This window comes from Hipposideros armiger, unplaced genomic scaffold (assembly GCF_001890085.2).
Source record: "Hipposideros armiger isolate ML-2016 unplaced genomic scaffold, ASM189008v1 scaffold_545, whole genome shotgun sequence".
Classification (NCBI taxonomy): Eukaryota; Metazoa; Chordata; class Mammalia; order Chiroptera; family Hipposideridae; genus Hipposideros; species Hipposideros armiger.
In genome coordinates this window covers 747755-765638 of record NW_017731895.1, presented here as the reverse complement: position 1 = coordinate 765638, position 17884 = coordinate 747755, and positions in this window count along the sequence as shown.

The window sequence follows — 17884 nt, the reverse complement described above, 5'->3', positions numbered from 1 at the left end:
ATTATCTGTTTTATTTATGAGCTGTGTCCCCTGTGCATACATCAAAGAGCAGTTGCAAAGCTAAAAAAAATACATGTTCTTAGAACAGTACCTGAAACATTAGAAGCATTACACACACACACACACACACACACACACACACACACACACGGTGTGATCAAAAACTACAGTGAATATTTGAATTTAAAAAATTATTACAGTAAAAGACACATTGCTGAATTATGTAATAGAAATGGTGGCATGAGATGAGCCTCTTGAAATCTCCTGAAATTTACAACAAATTTAAGAGCTATGATTACACAAAGGATTCCCTGCACAGCAGAGAGAAAAGATTAAGAGACTCACAATTGAAATCTGCTAAAGGTGGGCAAATTGGATGAGTCGGGGAGGAGGGAAAAGAGAAGTGCAGAGATGCAGGCCACACCTGGGCTACAGGATGGATGCAGACCATAGCTCAGAGCTTGGATCTCCCTGCATTCTGGAGCTACAACAGTCATGGAAAAGGGAAGAATTCGGATTGCTAGTGCTACCCTTATGGCCCACAGTCTGGTCTGAGGGATAAGCAGATAACACAGCTGAACCGAAAGCTCACAGGACTGACCTTGGAGCAAAGACTGAGGGAAGAAGGGTGAGAACAGTGGTGTAAGCCCCCTTTGCCAAGCAGATGATGGAAATAATAGGCATGTAGCCTAACCGCTTCCTCCTTACCCTCCCAAAGGTCACCCCACCTCCACCTACCCAGTGCTAGAAGCATAACAGTAAATCAAAAGAATAAAATATTTGCAGTTCTAAGAATTGTGGCCCCCCAGCATGGACTTGAAAACTAAGTAGTTCCAGTGAAAGGGAGGGAGCCTTGGATGCAGGACTGGCTGTGCTAGTGGTCACCGCCATTGCTTAGAGAGACCTCTCACAACCCACCCCACCCCTGCCACCACCTATCTAAGCAGATCCCTGCAGAGGTAAACAGCCAGTGAAACATACAGGCTTTGAATCTGGAGCAGGAAGAGCTTAGGAACTTCAGAAGCTCTCCACATTCCCTTATGGAAGTGATGCTCTGAGACCCAGGTGACCTGCTCACAGAGAAGAAGCCCACCTTCCAGCAAACAACCCACCCACCTCCTATTGTTTGAGAAGCCGGAATAGTGCAGAGAAAATGTAACACTAAAGCATGAGAGAGAATAAAACACTACAGTGGGAGAGAGAAAAAAACATTCCACCAAAACTTATGGGAAAGCAAAAGAAAGACCTCTTCCTATAAACCTGTTGTAGAACCCACTCCTGTAGATGCCTAGGAAGAGAAATAATAATTCATTAATTGCCATTAATAACCAAGGTAACAAGGCAGCTCAGAAAGTAAATGAAAAGTTCCCAGAAAATGGACTTAAAAACATGGAAATATGTGACTTAAATGACAGAGAATTCAAGATTGCAGTTCTGAAAAAACTCAACAAGATGGAAAAATAACACAGACAGGCAGTTTAATGAACTCAGAAACACAATCAAACAACAAAACGAACATTTCACCAAGAGATTGAAATTTTAAAAAGAACCAGCTAGAATTTCTGGAGATTAACAACTCAGTAAAATAAATGAAGATTGAAATCAACACCTTAGGTAACAAAGCTGACCAGAAGGAGGAAAGAATCAGTGATATTGAAGATAGAAATTTAGAAACGACATAGATGGAAGAAAGGAGAGACTTGATAGTTAAAAGAAATAAAAGAACTCTACAGGAACTATCTGACTCTGTCAGAAAGAGCAATATAAGAATAATGGGCATACCAGAAAGATAAGAAAGGGAGAAGGTAACAGAGAGTATATTTAAACAAATAGTCAATGAGAACTTCCCAAATTTGTGGAAAGAACTGAATCCTTGAATCCAAGAAGCAAATAGAACACCTTGTTACCTCAATCCCAACAGGCCTTCTCCAAGGCACATTGTTTTGAAGCTGTCAAAAAATAACCACAAAGAAAGGATCCTCAAGGTTGCCAGGGAAAAGAAGACAGTCACCTACAAAGGAAAGCCCATTAGGTTGTCATCAGATGTTTCAGCAGAACGTCTACAAGCCAGGAGGGAATGGACTCAAATATTCCAACTATTGAAAGAGAGAAATTATGACCCAAGAATAACATACCCAGGAAAGATATCCTTTAGATATGAATTAGAAATAAAGGTCTTTCCAGACATACAGAAGCAGATGGAATTTTCTAACACAAGACCTGCACTACAAATGTACTGAAAGAGGTCATTTGACATGAAACAAAGATGCAAGAGAATATGAAAACATGAGTAGTATTACAAACAGAAAGAAGCAGGAAATGGCAACCCTTACACCAAACAAGACACTATACACTTAAACAAAATATACAGGTAGAGAAAATTAAAAAAATAAATAAAAAAGAGCAAAAAGACAACTTCCTATGGCAGCGCAGAAACCAACTCAAAACATAAATAGGAATAATTTGTGACAAAAATTACATAAAAAGGGAGAGAGTAAAGTTCTTAACAGTCACAAGGGAATGGAGACAAAAAGGATGCTGAAGAAAATGGAATACTTTAAATATGAAACTTTACTTTTATGTAAACCTAATGGTGACCACTCAAAACAAACAAACAAACAAAAAAACCCAGAACTGAAATATGTACCATTAAAAAAGAAGAAACAGAGGGAAAAATCATAGAATACCATCACACTGAAAAAATAGACAGCAACAGAAAGGCAAAGAAACAATGGAGACACTCTCTTGGCAGAAAACCACAGATAGAATGATAGGAAAGCCTCATATATCAATAATTACCCTAAATGTAAATGGACTGAACTCACCAATAAAAGGTACAGAGTACCAGATTGGATAAAAAAATAACCCATGCATATGCTGGGTTATTGAGACACATTAGTTGAGATACATCTCAACTACAAGGACAAATATAAACTCAAAGTGCAAGGGTGGTTGGTAATTGACACTCCAAGCAAATGGTATTGAGAGAAAAGCAGGTGTAATCATACTGATATCAGATGAAACAGACTTCAGGATAGAAAAGGTACCAAGAGACAAAGATGGACATTTCATAATGATAAAAATGGCTATACAACAAGAAAACATAACAGTCATCAATATTTATGTCCCCAATCAGGTAGCACCAAAATATCCAAAGCAACTAGTAACAGAACTAAAGGGAGAAATTGAGCAAAACACAATTATAGTAGCGGACTTAAATACATCATTGACAGCTATGGCTAGATCATCCAAACAGAAAATAAATAAAGAAATATTAGCCCTAAATGATACATTAGATGAAATGGACATAACTGAAATTTATTGAGCACTTCATCCTAGAACATCAGACTATAAATGATTTTCTAGTGTATATGAAACATTCTCAAAGACAGACCATATATTGGAACATAAAACTAGCCTCAGCAAATTTAAAATATTTAAAATCATACCAAGCATATTCTCTGACCACAAGGCTTTGAAATTAAATATCAACTGCAAAAAGAAAGCAGGAAAAACCACAAACATGTGGAGATTAAACAATATACTTTTATAGAATGACTGGGTCAATGAAGAAATAACAGGAGAGATAAAAAGATACATAGAAACAAATGAGAATGAACATACATCCTACCAAAATTTTTGGGATGCAGTGAAAGAAGTTTTAAGAGGGAAATTTATATAATTACAGGCCTATCTCGAGAAAGAAAAAAAAATCCCGTATAAATAACCTCACATTACACCTTAAAGAACTAGAAAAAGAACAAATGAAACCCAAAGGCAGCAGAAGGAAGAAACAATAAAAAACAGAGCAGAACAAAATGAAATAGAGAGCAAAAATACAATAGAAAAAATTAATGCAGCAAAGAGCTGGTCCTTTGAAAAGATTAAAAATTGACAAAACCTTTGCTAGACTCACTAAGTTAAAAAGAGAAAAGACACAAACAAAATGAGTAATGAAACAGGGTAAGTTACCACGGATGACACAGAAATACAAAGTATCATCCAAGAATACTATGAAGGACTATTTGCCCCGAAATTCAATAACCAAAAGAAATGGACATGTTCTTAGAAACATATAGCCTTCCTAAGCTGAATCACGGAGAACTGGAAAATCTAAATAGATCAACAATAAGGGAATTGAATCAGTCATCCAAAACCTTCTCTAAAAAGCAAAAGTTCAGGACCAGATGGCCTCACTATTGAATTCTACCAGACATCCAAAGATGATCTATTACCTGTCCCACTCAAACTCTTGCAAAAAAATGAAGAAGAGACAATATTCCCTAACTCATTTTGAGGCCAACATTACCCTGATACCAAAACCTGGTAAGGATAATACACATACAAAAAGAAAACTGCAGGGCCAGCCGAGTGGCTCAGTTGGTTAAGAGTTAGCTTAAGAACACAAGCTCTGAGTAACAGGCCTGCTGGTTCCATTTCCACATGGGCCAGTAATGCTGTGCCCGAGCTGCACTGCTGCTGAGCTGCCAACAGGTGGCAGGATGACTCAGCTGGTGAGAGCATGTGCTCCTAACAACAAGACTGCCTGTTTGATGGTGGGCAATGCCCGCTTGCAAGTAAGACTGAATTCGGCACCTTGAGCTGAGCTGTCGCCCGGATGGCTCAGTGGATAGACCATGCGCTCTTAACAACAAAGCTGCCAGATTCGACTCCTGCATTGGGATAGTGGCTATGCCCACCCGCAACTAAGACTGAACTCTACACCTTGTGCTGGGCTACCACGCAGATGGCTCAGTGGATAGAGGGTGCGCTCTTAACAACAAGGCTGCTGGATTGACTCCCGCATGGGATGGTGGCTATGCTCACCAGCAACTAAATTGAACACAGCACCTTGAGCTTAGAGGCCACGAGCTGCCTATGGGCAACCAGATGACGACTGGCACCCTCCACAATTAAGATTGAAGAACAACAACTTGGCTGGTCCCCTTCCCCAATTCCCCAACACTGTTCCCCTTCCCCAAATTCCCAATTAAAAAAAAATTACTGACCAATGTCTCTGATAAATACAGATGCAAAAATCCTAAACAAAATCCTAGCAAATGGAATGCAAAAATACATTAAAAAGTTTACACACCATGACCAAGTGGGGTTTATCCCAGGGGCATGAGGATGGTTCAACATTACCAAATTGATGAATGTGATACACCACATAAACAAAATAACTGGCAAAAATAATATGGTTGTATTAATAGATGCAGAAAAAAGCATTTGACAAGATACAACATCCATTTATGATTAAAACACTTAGTAAAATGGGTACAGAAGAAAAATATCTTAAAGTAGTAAAGACCATATATGACAAACCCTCAGCTAATATTGTAATTAATGGTGAAAACTAAAGCCCTTTGCTCTATGTTCAGGAACACAAAAGGGCTGTCCCGTGTCACCTTTGCTGTTGAACATAATATTAGAAGTCCTAGCCAGAGCAATCAAGCAAGACAAAGAAATACAAGGTATCCCAATTGGGAATGAAGAAGTTAAATTCTCACTTTTTCAGATGACATGATGCTATATATAGAAAACTCTAAAGACTCCACCAAAAAGCTACCAGAAATAATAAACAAATATAGTAAAGTTGCCAGCTACAAAATCAACGTACAAAAGTCAATTGCATTCCTATGTGCTAACAATGAAATAACAGAAAAAAAAATTCCTGTTACAATTGCAACAACAAAAAAATAAGGTAGCTAAGAATTAACTTAGCAAAAGTTGTGAAAGACATATACACTGAAACTATAAGACATTTTTAATATAAATTGGAGAAGGGACAAAGTAATGGAAAGACAGTCCATGTTCATTGATTGGAAGAATCAACATAGCTAAAATGGCCATATTACCCCAAGCCATATACAGGTTTAATGCAATCCCCATCAAAATCCCAACGGCATTTTTTAAATAAATAAAATGAGAAATCATCACATTTGTATGGAACCACAAAAGACCCCAAATAGCCTAACATATCCTAAACAAAAGATCAATGCTGGAGTTGTCACACTTCCTGACTTCAGCTTGTACTACAGGGCAACACTCATCAAAACAGTATGGTGTTGTCAGAAAAACAGACACACAGACCAATGGAATAGAATCGAGAACCCAGAAACAAACCCACATAAATATGGACAGATAAGTTTCAACAATGAAGTCAAAACATACAATGCAGAGAAGACAGCGTCTTAAATGGTGCTGGGAAAATTGGAAAAACATGTGCAACAGAATAAAACTAGGTTGCTATCTGTCACCATGTACCAAAATTAATTCAAAATGGATTAAAGACCTAAACATAAGACCTAAAACAATAAACTGCAGAGAAGAAAACATAGGTACTAAACTTAAGGATCTTGGGTTCAAAGAGGATTTTATGAATTTGACTTCAAAGGCAAGGGAAGTAAAAGCTAAAGTAAATAAATGGAACTATATCAAACTAAAAAGCTTCTACACAACAAAAGAAATTGTTGACAAAATAAAGAGACAACCAACTGAATAGGAGAAGATTTTTGCAAACAATGCCTCCAATAAGGGGCTAATATCCAAAACATATAAGGAACTCATACAACAAACAAACAAACAATCTAATTGGAAAATGGGCAGAGGACCTGAATAGACATTTCTCCAGAGAAGACACACAAATGGCCAATAGACATATGAAAAATGGCTACTGATTACAGAAATACAAATAAAAACCACAATGAGATATCACCTCACACCACTTAGAATGGCTATCATCAACAACACAAATAATAACAAGTGCTGGAGAGGCTGTGGAGAAAAAGGAACCCTCATACACTGTTGGTGGGAATGCAGATTGGTGCAGACGCTATGAAATGCAGTGTGGAGGTTCCTCAAAATGTTAGGAATCAAATTACCATATGACCCAGCCATTCCTCTCCTGGGTATCTACACAAAAAAATCTGAAAACATTTATCCAGAAAGATATATGTGCTCTGATGTTCATTGCAGCTTTCTTTATGGTGGCAAAGACATGGAAACAATGAATGGGTCCTTTGATAGATAATTGGATAAAGAAGATGTGTTATATAAACACAGTGGAATGCTATTCTGACATAAGAAAAGTTGAAATAATGCCATTTGCAACAACATGGATGGATCTTGAGATTATTATGCTAAGCGGTCTTGCCATGTAGAATAATAATTTTATGTAAATGAATATTCTAATATTTATCAAATATGTTCTAGAAATCACTGTATAAATAGTATCACCTATAATGTTTGAAAATGGGAAAACTAGCTGTTGTCACTCCAATAAATTTAATGGAAAAGAAACTAGGAAGAAAGAGGGAATTATCAAGACCATCATTGTTTTACTAATATTTTGGAAGAACAAACATAGTTTTAAAAAATAAACTGAAAGCCCTGTTCTATAATTATCTGTGTATATATTCATAAGCACATATGTATATGAAATTAACATACATATCATTGTGCGTATATTTATTTTATATATAGAATTTACATGTTTACATTTTACATTTATGCAAATTTACATTTGAATTTACAGAACATGTAAATTCATGTCAGAGACTCAAAAAATTTAAAAAATGCAGATTCAATTTTAGCCGAAAATGGTTGAAAACTGGGCAATGATATTGCTTTGATAATCCACTTCACCAAACTAGCCAGATCTTGGTAAAAGAGCAGCTTAGCAATGTTTTTGCCTGTGCTAAAATTTCAAATGACTGTTTAATCTGTTTTGGTCATATCCTGTATGCTAAGAATATTTTTTGAGAAGGTACATGTTGACAAGAAAGAAAATGAACTAGATCGAGCACCTCTAGCAATGCAAATTGTAAACTTTTTTCAAGTTTTATTCTAAGAGTTCTGTTTCCCAGGTCACCAGAGCCTTATACAGAACAACAGACTTGATAATATCTAAAAATAGGTGTAAAGAGATCACCATGGACATGGCACAGCATGCAGGGATATTGAAGACAGGTAACATTTTTAAAGAGCCAAAGTTTAGTCAGTCTCAAGAAAGAATGTAAATATTTGGTACTATTTTGTTGATTTCTCAAAAAGATTACCCAGGAGGATGTAGAAATTTTCTTCCTGTATTGGCTTTATAAATAGGCTAGACATTAATCTAACAGATGCTCATTTTCTTTTTCTTTTTCTTTTTTTACTGATAATTATTGTTTTATTAATGAAATGTAAAAAAACACAAAACAAACATACAAAAATATGCACTTGCCACTTCTATTGTTTTTTTTAGTTAAAGTTTATTGGGGTGACAATTGTTAGTCAAGTTACATAGGTTTCAGCTGTACAATTCTAACTTAGTTAATGCTCTGTGTTACAACTTATTTGGGGTAAGAGTATTGTGTTAAAAAAATAACTTCAAACTTTCTTCTTTTGGAGTTTCTTCTGGGTTGTAGGTTCCATTTTTAGCGCAAAAGTAAATAGAGATGTTATACATTAGCCAAAATGACCACAGGAAAAGAATATAATCAAATCTCATTGACATTTTGTATATGTTGGAGCTGGAAGGAATTTTAGCAGTTGCTTAGCAGTTTTCCTATCCTCTTGGGGAGTTAGACTGGTTATCTCCAAGACCCTTTATAGATCATTTGTCAAACGAGACAGCTGAGGTCGAGGGTCAAAGTTTATATTTACTGTAGAACAATCTCTCAGGAGAAAGGGAGCTGACTATTGCAATATCAAAATAAGTTCAGATAATAAAAAATTGGCAACAATTTATGTGGCGTTTCAAATAAATGGAGCAGAAATGTTTTAATACTTGAAATCTGAGATATAAAATTTTCTAGCATATCTTGTTCTTTAATGTTGAATTTTAACATATCTTGTATATCTACGTGGGAAAAACAAAACAATTAAACAAAAGAACCTAGCTCAGTGCCTGGCTCATTGCAGGCACTAAACATATACATATTTGTTGATCACAGGCAGTGATGCTCACCATAGATTTTATTTTATTTTTTCATTTCTAATCTAGATATTTCACCACTGGCAGTGGAAGTAGCTTTGTGATATTAAGAGTAAATGTTCTTTGCCCTAAGCTTATAACTCTTCTTTGAGGCAGAAACTAATTGAACAATTCATTTTTGTAGTTTTACTTTTTATCATGAAACTGCTGCAAACAGGATATTTGACTTCTATATCATTTTGCTAGGTATATAAAAAGAACAAATAATTCTTTGTCTGTGATTTTATATCATACCAAAATTAAATAAATACATAAAATATATAAATAAAATATCAAATGCTGGACTGTCAGGGAAGAGAATGAAATTTTGTGTATTATTATTCTCATTGTTCAGCATGGCTGGGAATAGGAAACAGGTGGTATTAAGCTTTAATCTTTCTCTTTTCACATTAGATCATACATATATATGAACTTTTTAAAAAATCAATGATTAAATCGTATGTACACTAATATTAATTGTGACTAAATTAATAGTTAATATTTCATATGATCCATTGAAAAATATGAACTTTGCTTTTATGCTCATATTTCATATAATGGTTGGGATAATCGCTTGCCAATAGTACTTTCATCATATTCTTGTCTTGCTCTAAAACCTATACAGAATGCCTGTAGCTTTAGTGGTTATCAGTGGGAGCTTCAGAAATAGAGTTCTGGGTCTGAGTCTCTATGTTTTGCTACCTGTGTGACTTTGGGAATGTCATTTATCTCCTCTGAGGCTCAGTTTCCTTATAAACAAAGTGAGGGATATGTTAAAACTGATAATATTGTTGTGAGGGATAAATGAGACAATGTTTGGAGCTCTTAGCATAGCGCCTAGCATAAGGTAAGCCCTGGTACATACTAGGTATTCAATAAATATTGATTTAATGAATGGATAGATATCTAGTGCTTGAAAACTTATATGTAAATCATTCAGTCTACTATTAAAAAACTGGCCCCATATTTATCCCAAGCACCAATACTCTTAGTTTGTTATGGTCTAGTTAGCATTATTCCCTTTGTTACAGTCAACTAATTTCCTTTCTGCCCTTATGTACCACTCAGCTTCTTAATCCCATGCTTTCACTATTGTCATTACTCCATAGAGAGTGCTTTTCATTCTTCAGTTTCTTAACATTTCAATTACTTTCATTATCTCACATAAAACTCCAGGATATTGCCTACTTTTCCCTATTTGACTTAGGTCCCACGTTATTCTGGTTTCTCTTCTCAGCACTAACATAATCAGTTTGCATAATCCTCTGCACCTGCAAAGGTACATAGGTGTGCATTGTTCTTAAGTCATTTTCTGTATACTTAGCTCCCTTCTCCAGCTGGTTTCAAAGCTCTTCAGTGGCAGTTAGGAATGATGCATCTCCCACTTTGTTTGTAACACCCTTCCCATATCACACTTGGCCTCTGGCTTCAAGAACATACTTTCAAATACTTGCTGAAAAAATAATCCATGACATTTAACGAAATTGCTTTTTGCAGGTATGAAAAGCAAAACATCAAGTGGATTGAATTTCGTGCTTATAATCTAAAGCAGCAGATCAGGTGTTCTCATGATGAACAGATATTTGTTATTGGTTTTATATTTTATAAAATGAGGATGAAGAAAAGAATGCATCATGGTTTGACTGCAATGATAATGGTTAGCATAACATATAACATTACAGAATATTCTACAAATAGTCATATAATGAGTAAACAATTTAAAACAATGATATAGCTGTGTGACCTTGAGCATGTAATTAAGCACTCAGGTACTCAGTTTTCTCATCTATAAAATAAATGAGGAGTTGCATTATAATATCTCTGCTCTTAGTTCTATCATTTTATGATTGTTAGATCACATACTTCAGCCTCAGTTGTATTGTGGCAATGTGAAATCTGAGAATGTGATATTATAGTATTCACCAACTGATACCCAAGTATTCTATATATTAAATACATGTAGCTTCTGCTTTAAATAGATTACATTTGTGATCTATTCCCTGAGAAACCAAATGGTTCGAGGACTAGTATACATAAGATTTAGTATTTTCTAGCAGTCTAAAGATGATGAGGGAAAGAGAAACTGAAGAGTTTTTAATTCAGGAGTAGATTGAGACTTAGATATAACAGGGCCAGCATTTGCTTTACCAACCGGCAGAAGTAGGTATCTTTCCTTATTCTTTCTCTCTCCTTTACTCATCTTCCAACACCCTAGGGAACCCCCCTCCCCAAAAGGAGTTTATCATTTATTACAATTCGATTCAAAGTCATTGTAAAAAATTATTATTCTTAAGCACAGAAACTTGGATATATTTTTTAAAGAAAAAGCAGGTAAAGTTTTCAATCCATGAAATTAGAAAGACATGTAAATTTATACCAAGTAATATAAATCATTTGCAAATTTACCAGTGCCCTAAATTAATGAGATTAAAGAACCATGAGAAACTGATTAGGAACTTATTCCCCAAACACCAACCCAGAATTAAAAGAGACAATATTGATTAGTTTAGTAAAAACATTTCTTCTTAATAAATGAGTAAATATTACTTATTTAAAAAACTTCCCATACAATACCTTTTTTTCACAAGCAACAGTCTATATCACTACTAGATTGTGTTCTTCATGAAGATAGAAATCATTTCAATCTATAAATAAGTATATGGAGAATACATATGGTGTAAGAAAAGATCTTTTGTAAGGAGAATCAGTTTTTGAAGAAATGTAGTTTTATTATGTAACAATAACCTAACGTTGATTTTCAGAGCTTGGGTTTACTGTAATGCACAGAGTAATTAGGTCTTCAAGCTAAGAAATGAATTATCTAAAATGGATTACCAGGGCTGGCTGAGTGGCACGTTGGTTAAGAGCTGGCTTGGGATGCCAGTTCTGAGCAGCAGGGCCCCAGTTTGGATCCCACATGTGGGCCAGTGAACACTGTGCCCTCTACAGCTAAGATGGTGAACAACAGCTCAACCTGGAGCTGGGCTGCCATGAGTCACCGGCGACAGCATAGGCTGCAGTGGGCTGCTGTAAAGCTACTGTGAGTGGCTGGTAGCCAGCATGAGCAGCCGGCAGCCAGCTGAGCTGCTGTGAGCCGCTGTGAGCTGCCATCCAATGGCCGGCTACCGATCTGCCTCACCCGGGAAGAGCGCAATGATAATACCAACATGGGCCAGTGAAGCGACGCCCTCCACAAGTAGGCAGAAGAACAAAAGGACAGCAACTTGTCTGTTCCCCTTTCTCGATTCCCGAATGCTGTTTCCCTCTCCCAATTCCCCAATAAAATGTTTAAATAAAATAAAATAAAATGGATTACCATTTATGTATCGCTAATACATAAAGTAACTATAGAGATGTGTAGTTGAAACCATGTGGGTCGACAGATGGCACCCAACAGAAACAGAGAAGCAACCTGAGAATTTTTTTCAAGGATATTTTACAGTGACTTCAAAGTCTTCTACCAAAAGACTGTGAGAAAAAGAACAAGTTGCTATGAGGTCAAGAGTATGTATCATGCGAGTGAAGGTGTAAGGGTAACGCGTTGCTGGAAGTTTAAGGAACTGAGATACGAGAGTGGGCTACTGGAGTTAAGGATTTTTGATGTAGAAGAGTTCAGAGGGGTCATAAGGACTGGAGGGCTTCCATGGCAATGACTGGGTAGACTGAAGTGGAAGTGAATATTACAGGAGTTAGAGGCTTAAGACTGTAAATGTAAGAGTGCTCAATGGACTGACTGTCCATGGGGATCTTTGTTGATTGAATAAATGATGAGTGCCTATTCTATGGAAAGTGTGGAGATACAGCCATAAATGAGGAAAACACATTTCCTCACCTCATAGAACTTCTAGTAGAGAAGATAGACAGTAACACAAATAATTAGAATGAAGTATAATGACTGTTACTTCTCAGAAACCGAAGAAATACATTTAGATGAGGACAGTATATCCTCCCTGATAGCCAATAATAATGGGAATATCTTTAAGAGGCCTGTCCTTGCCCATTTTTCTATCACACTTTTGAGTAAAAAAATGGCTTTCAGTTTGTTAACAAAAATAAAATAGAGAAGGTAGGTGATTTATCCAATGTCATACAGCTAGTGAGTGGCAGAGCTAGGATGCAAAACCAGACCAGTCATCACTGTAGTTTCATTATGGCTATGTAAGGTAACTACAGCCCATTCATCCTTTTGGCTGATTATAACTGGAAAATATGGAGAAATAAATTGCTACTTTAGGACTCTAAAAAGTTAACAAAAACCGTAAGATTATGAAGGGGAGTAAAAACTTGGAGAAGTGACCTGCATGGGGGTGAATTTCACATTTCTCTCCTTTGTGCTGCTTTGTGCCTAGAGTGAGGCCCAGTGACATAGTGGTGTGGCGGTGTTAGAGGACAAAACTTTTGTAGAAAGCTCATCAACTCTCTGGCCAGGAAAAAAAGAGAAAGGAACACCACAAGGCTGGATAATGTGGGAGAGATGAGAAAGCTGGAGAAGGGGTCCCCAATTTCTGCACAGGCCTCGGTTGAATACTGGATAGACCAGCATGCAAAGGATAGACCAGCGGTTCTCAACCTGTGGGTCATGACCCCTTGGGGGTCCAATGACCCTTTCACAGGGGTCGCCTAAGACCATTGGAAAACAAAAAGATATTTACATTATGATTCATAACAGTAGCAACATTACAGTTATAGAGTAGCAATGAAAATAATTTTATGGTTGGCGGTCACCACAACATGAGGAACTATATTAAGGGGTTGCGGCATTAGGAAGGTTGAGAACCACTGGGAAAGACCCTAATTAGTAGAGCAAAGGAACTGAGAACTGAAGTGAGGTTAGAATTATCCACACAAGCCTTAGATTAACTCTGAATAATGCCTGCATGGGACAGATCCAGATAAGCAGAGACAATTCTTAGAGAAATAAAACTAAGATTTAATATTTCAGCAACTTTATTGAGGTATACTTTACATCCTATAAAATTCACCTGTTTTAAGTTTATAATTCAATAAGTTTTAGAAAATTCACTAAGTCGTACAACCATCACTATAGTTCATGTTTTACCATTTTCATCACCCAGATAAGATCACTTTGTTTTTTTACAGTTAATTTCTTTTTTCTTTAAGATTTTATTGGAGAATTGGGAGAGGGAACAGGGTTGGGAAATCAGGAAAGGGGAACAGACAAGTTGCTGTCCTTTTCTTCTTCAGTCTAGTTGTGGAGGACGTATCTTCACTGGACCATGTTGGTATTGTGATCATTACACTCTTCCTGGCAGAACGGTTGCTGGTCATTGCACGGCCACTCACGGTGGCTCACGGCAACTCACACTGGCTGCCGGCTGCTCACACTGGCTGCCGGCCATGCATGGTAGCTTACGGCAGCCCACTGCAGACCCACTGCAGCCTACGCCATCACAGGTGACTCATGGCAGCCCAGCTCCATGTCGAGCTCTTGTTCACCATCTTAGCTGTAGAGGGCACAGCATCACTGGCCCTCATGTGGGATCCAAACTGGGGCCCTGCTGCTCAGAGCTCATGCTCCCAAGCCAACTCTTAACCAATGAGCCACTGGGTCAGACCTACAGCTAATTTCTGTCCTCACCTTTAGGCCTGGAAATTACTAATCTACTTTTTGTCCCTTTAAATTTGCATTTTCTGGACATTTCATATGAATGGTATTATACATACAACATGTGATCTTTTGCATCTGGCATGTTTCACTGAATATAATGTTTTTGAAGTCCACCCACATTGTAGCACAAAGGAGTATTTTGTTCCTTTTTAAAGATGAAAAGTATTCCAATGTATGGCTATTCCACAATCTAAATAAACTAAATTTGAACTGCAGACCATGTAAGTGAAGAGATAATTTATGGCCTAAACCTAACAGAAATGATTACCTGATAAAACAAAAGCTTCGACATTATCCAAAAACCCCAGAAGTCCCAGGACTCAAGAGTCTAAATATTATAATAGTCAAAATATCTGAGACTATCTAAATTGGACATACTAAGGACCAAGGAAATAGGACCAATCCTAAAGGGAGAAGACAATTAGCAGATGTGAGCTTTGAGAAAACCCAGATGTTGGAATTATCAGGCAACATCTTTAAAACAATTATAATTATGATCTATGAGGTTGATGAAAAAACACTTGAAATTAACTAATAAATGTTCTGAGCAGAGAAATAGAAAGTATAAAAAAGAAACAAATGGAAAATTTATTTTACTTTTTTTACAAACCCTTGTGTTGACGGCTGACCAAATGGAAAATTTAGACCTGAGAAATACAAAAAACATTTGAAATGAAAAATTTACCAAATGAGCTCAGTAGTAGAGATAACAGAAGACAGAGCCAGTAACTAAGAAATAGGTCAACAAAACAAATACTGTTTGATCTAATTTATATGTGAAATATAAAAAAGTCAAACTGGTAAAACCAGAGTAGAATGGTAATTATCAAGGGCTGAGGGGTGGGGTAAATAGGGAGAGGTATAAACTTTCAGTCACAAGATGAATAAGTACTGGAGCTCTATTGTATTAGTCACTATTGGTGACTATAGTAATACTGTTTTGCACATTTTAAACCGAGTTTTTATTTTATTATTTATTTTTTTTAAAGATTTTTATTGGGGAATTGGGGGGATGGGAACAGTGCTGGGGAATTGGGGAAAGGGGAACAGACAATTTGCTGTCGTTTTGTTCTTCAGTCTAGTTGTGGAGGATGTTGCTTCACTGGCCCAAGTTGGCACCATCATTGCGCTCTTCTCTGGCGAGGCAGATCAGTCGCCGGCTTCTGGACGGCCGCTCACTGCGGCTGCTGGCCACACACGGTAGCCCATGGCAATCCACTGCCACAAGGACTGCAGCCCACGCCGTCGCCGGCGACTCATGGCAGCCCAGCTCCAGGTTGAGCTGTTGTTCAGCATCTTAGCTGTGGAGGGCAGTGTCACTGGCCCTCATATGTGGGATCCGAACCGGGGCCCTCTGGCATCCCAAGCCAGCTCTCAACCATCGCACCACTCGGCCGACCCTGTTTTGCACATTTTAAATTTGCTAATAGAACAGCGTTCTTATGTGTTCTCATTATACCAAAAAAAAAAGAAAGAAAAAGATAACTATGTGAGGAAATGAATGTGTTAATTAGCTTAATTGTGGCAAACATTTCACAATGTATATGTATATCAAAGCATCACATTGTACACCTTAAATATATCAACTTTTATTTGTTAATTCTACCTCAGTAGGCCTGTAAGGAAAAGAAAAAATGGGTCAATAAATATTGTCCAATGTGAGGAACACCAGATAAAGAACATTAGAAGATTAAACAAAATGAACAAAATTTCAGGGACTTGTGAGACAATATCAGAAAGTCTAACATTCTTGTCAATAGAGTTTCAAAAGAAAAGAAGAGATTAGTGCATAAAAAATATTTCAAGTAATATTAGTTGAAAACTTCCTACAATTGGTGAAACATAAATTTATAGATTCAGGAAGCTCAGTGAACCCCAACAGAGTAATGCAAAGAAAACCATGCCCAGCCGTATCATAACCAAACTAATTAAAACCAAAGGTAAATTTAAAAAACCTTTAAAGCAGTTAAGGAAAACATCATACATTTATATGTATGTATGGGAATAATGACGCAAACATCTGTGGATTTTTCACCAGAAACCATGAAGGCTGGAAGACAGTGAGCCATCTTTAAAGTGCTAAAAACAAAGAACTGTTAACCCACAATTCTATATCCAGTGTAAATATACTTCATGACTGAAGGTAAAATAAAGAGTCTCAGAAAAAAGAAAACTTAGAGAATCTGTCAATAATAGACACGTTGTACAAGAAATGTTAAAGGAAGTTCTTCAGGATGAAAGAAAATTATATCAGAGAGAAACTGGAATCCTCAAGAATAAAGGAAGAGCATCAGAGATTTTACGTAAACACATGACTAAATATTAAAGCCTATTTTCTACTAAGTTCTTTAAAATATGTATTACTATTGAAATCAAAGATGTAACATTGTCCATTTCCAGTTTTCTGAGACATGTCCATACTGATTTCCATAATGGCTGCACCAATCTGCAGTCCCACCAACAGTGCACCAGGGTTCCCTTTTCTCCACAGCCTCGCCAGCACATGTTGTTTGTTGATTTATTGATGATAGCAATTCTGACCGGAGTGAAGTGGTATCTCATTGTGGTTTTTATTTTCATTTCCCTAATGATTAGTGAGGTTGAACATTTTTTCATATGTCTGTTGGCCATCTGTATGTCCTTTTTAGAGAAATGCCTCTTCATATCCTCTGCCCATTTTTTAATTGGGTTGTTTGTTTTTTTTTGGTGTTGAGATGAATGAGTGTTTTATAAATTTTGGATATTAACCTTTTATCAGATATATCATTGGCAAATATCTTCTCCCATTCAGTAGGCTGCCTTTTTGTTTTCTTGATGATTTCCTTGCTGTGGAAAAACTTTTAAGTTTGGTGTAATCCCATATTTTAATTTGTCTTTTATTTTCCTTGACCGAGGGGATATCGCAGTAAAAATATTACTGAGTGTGATGTTTGCAAATTTAGTCCCAATTTTTTCTTCGAGGAGTTTTATGGTTTCAGGTCTTACATTTAAGTCTTTAATCCATTTTGAATTTGTTTTTGTATATGGTGTAAGCAGGTTGTCCATTTCCTTTTTTTGCACATGTCAGTCCAATTTTCCCAGCACCATTTCTTAAATAGACTATCTTTACTCCACTGTAAATTCTTGCTTCCAATGTCATAGATTAAATGACCGTATACGGATGGGTTTATTTCTGGGCTCTCTCTTTTCTGCCATTGATCTATGTGTTTGTTTTTATGCCAGTACCATACTGTTTTGATTACTGTAGACTTGTAGTATGATTTGATGTCGGGTAGCATGATACCTCACACTTTGTT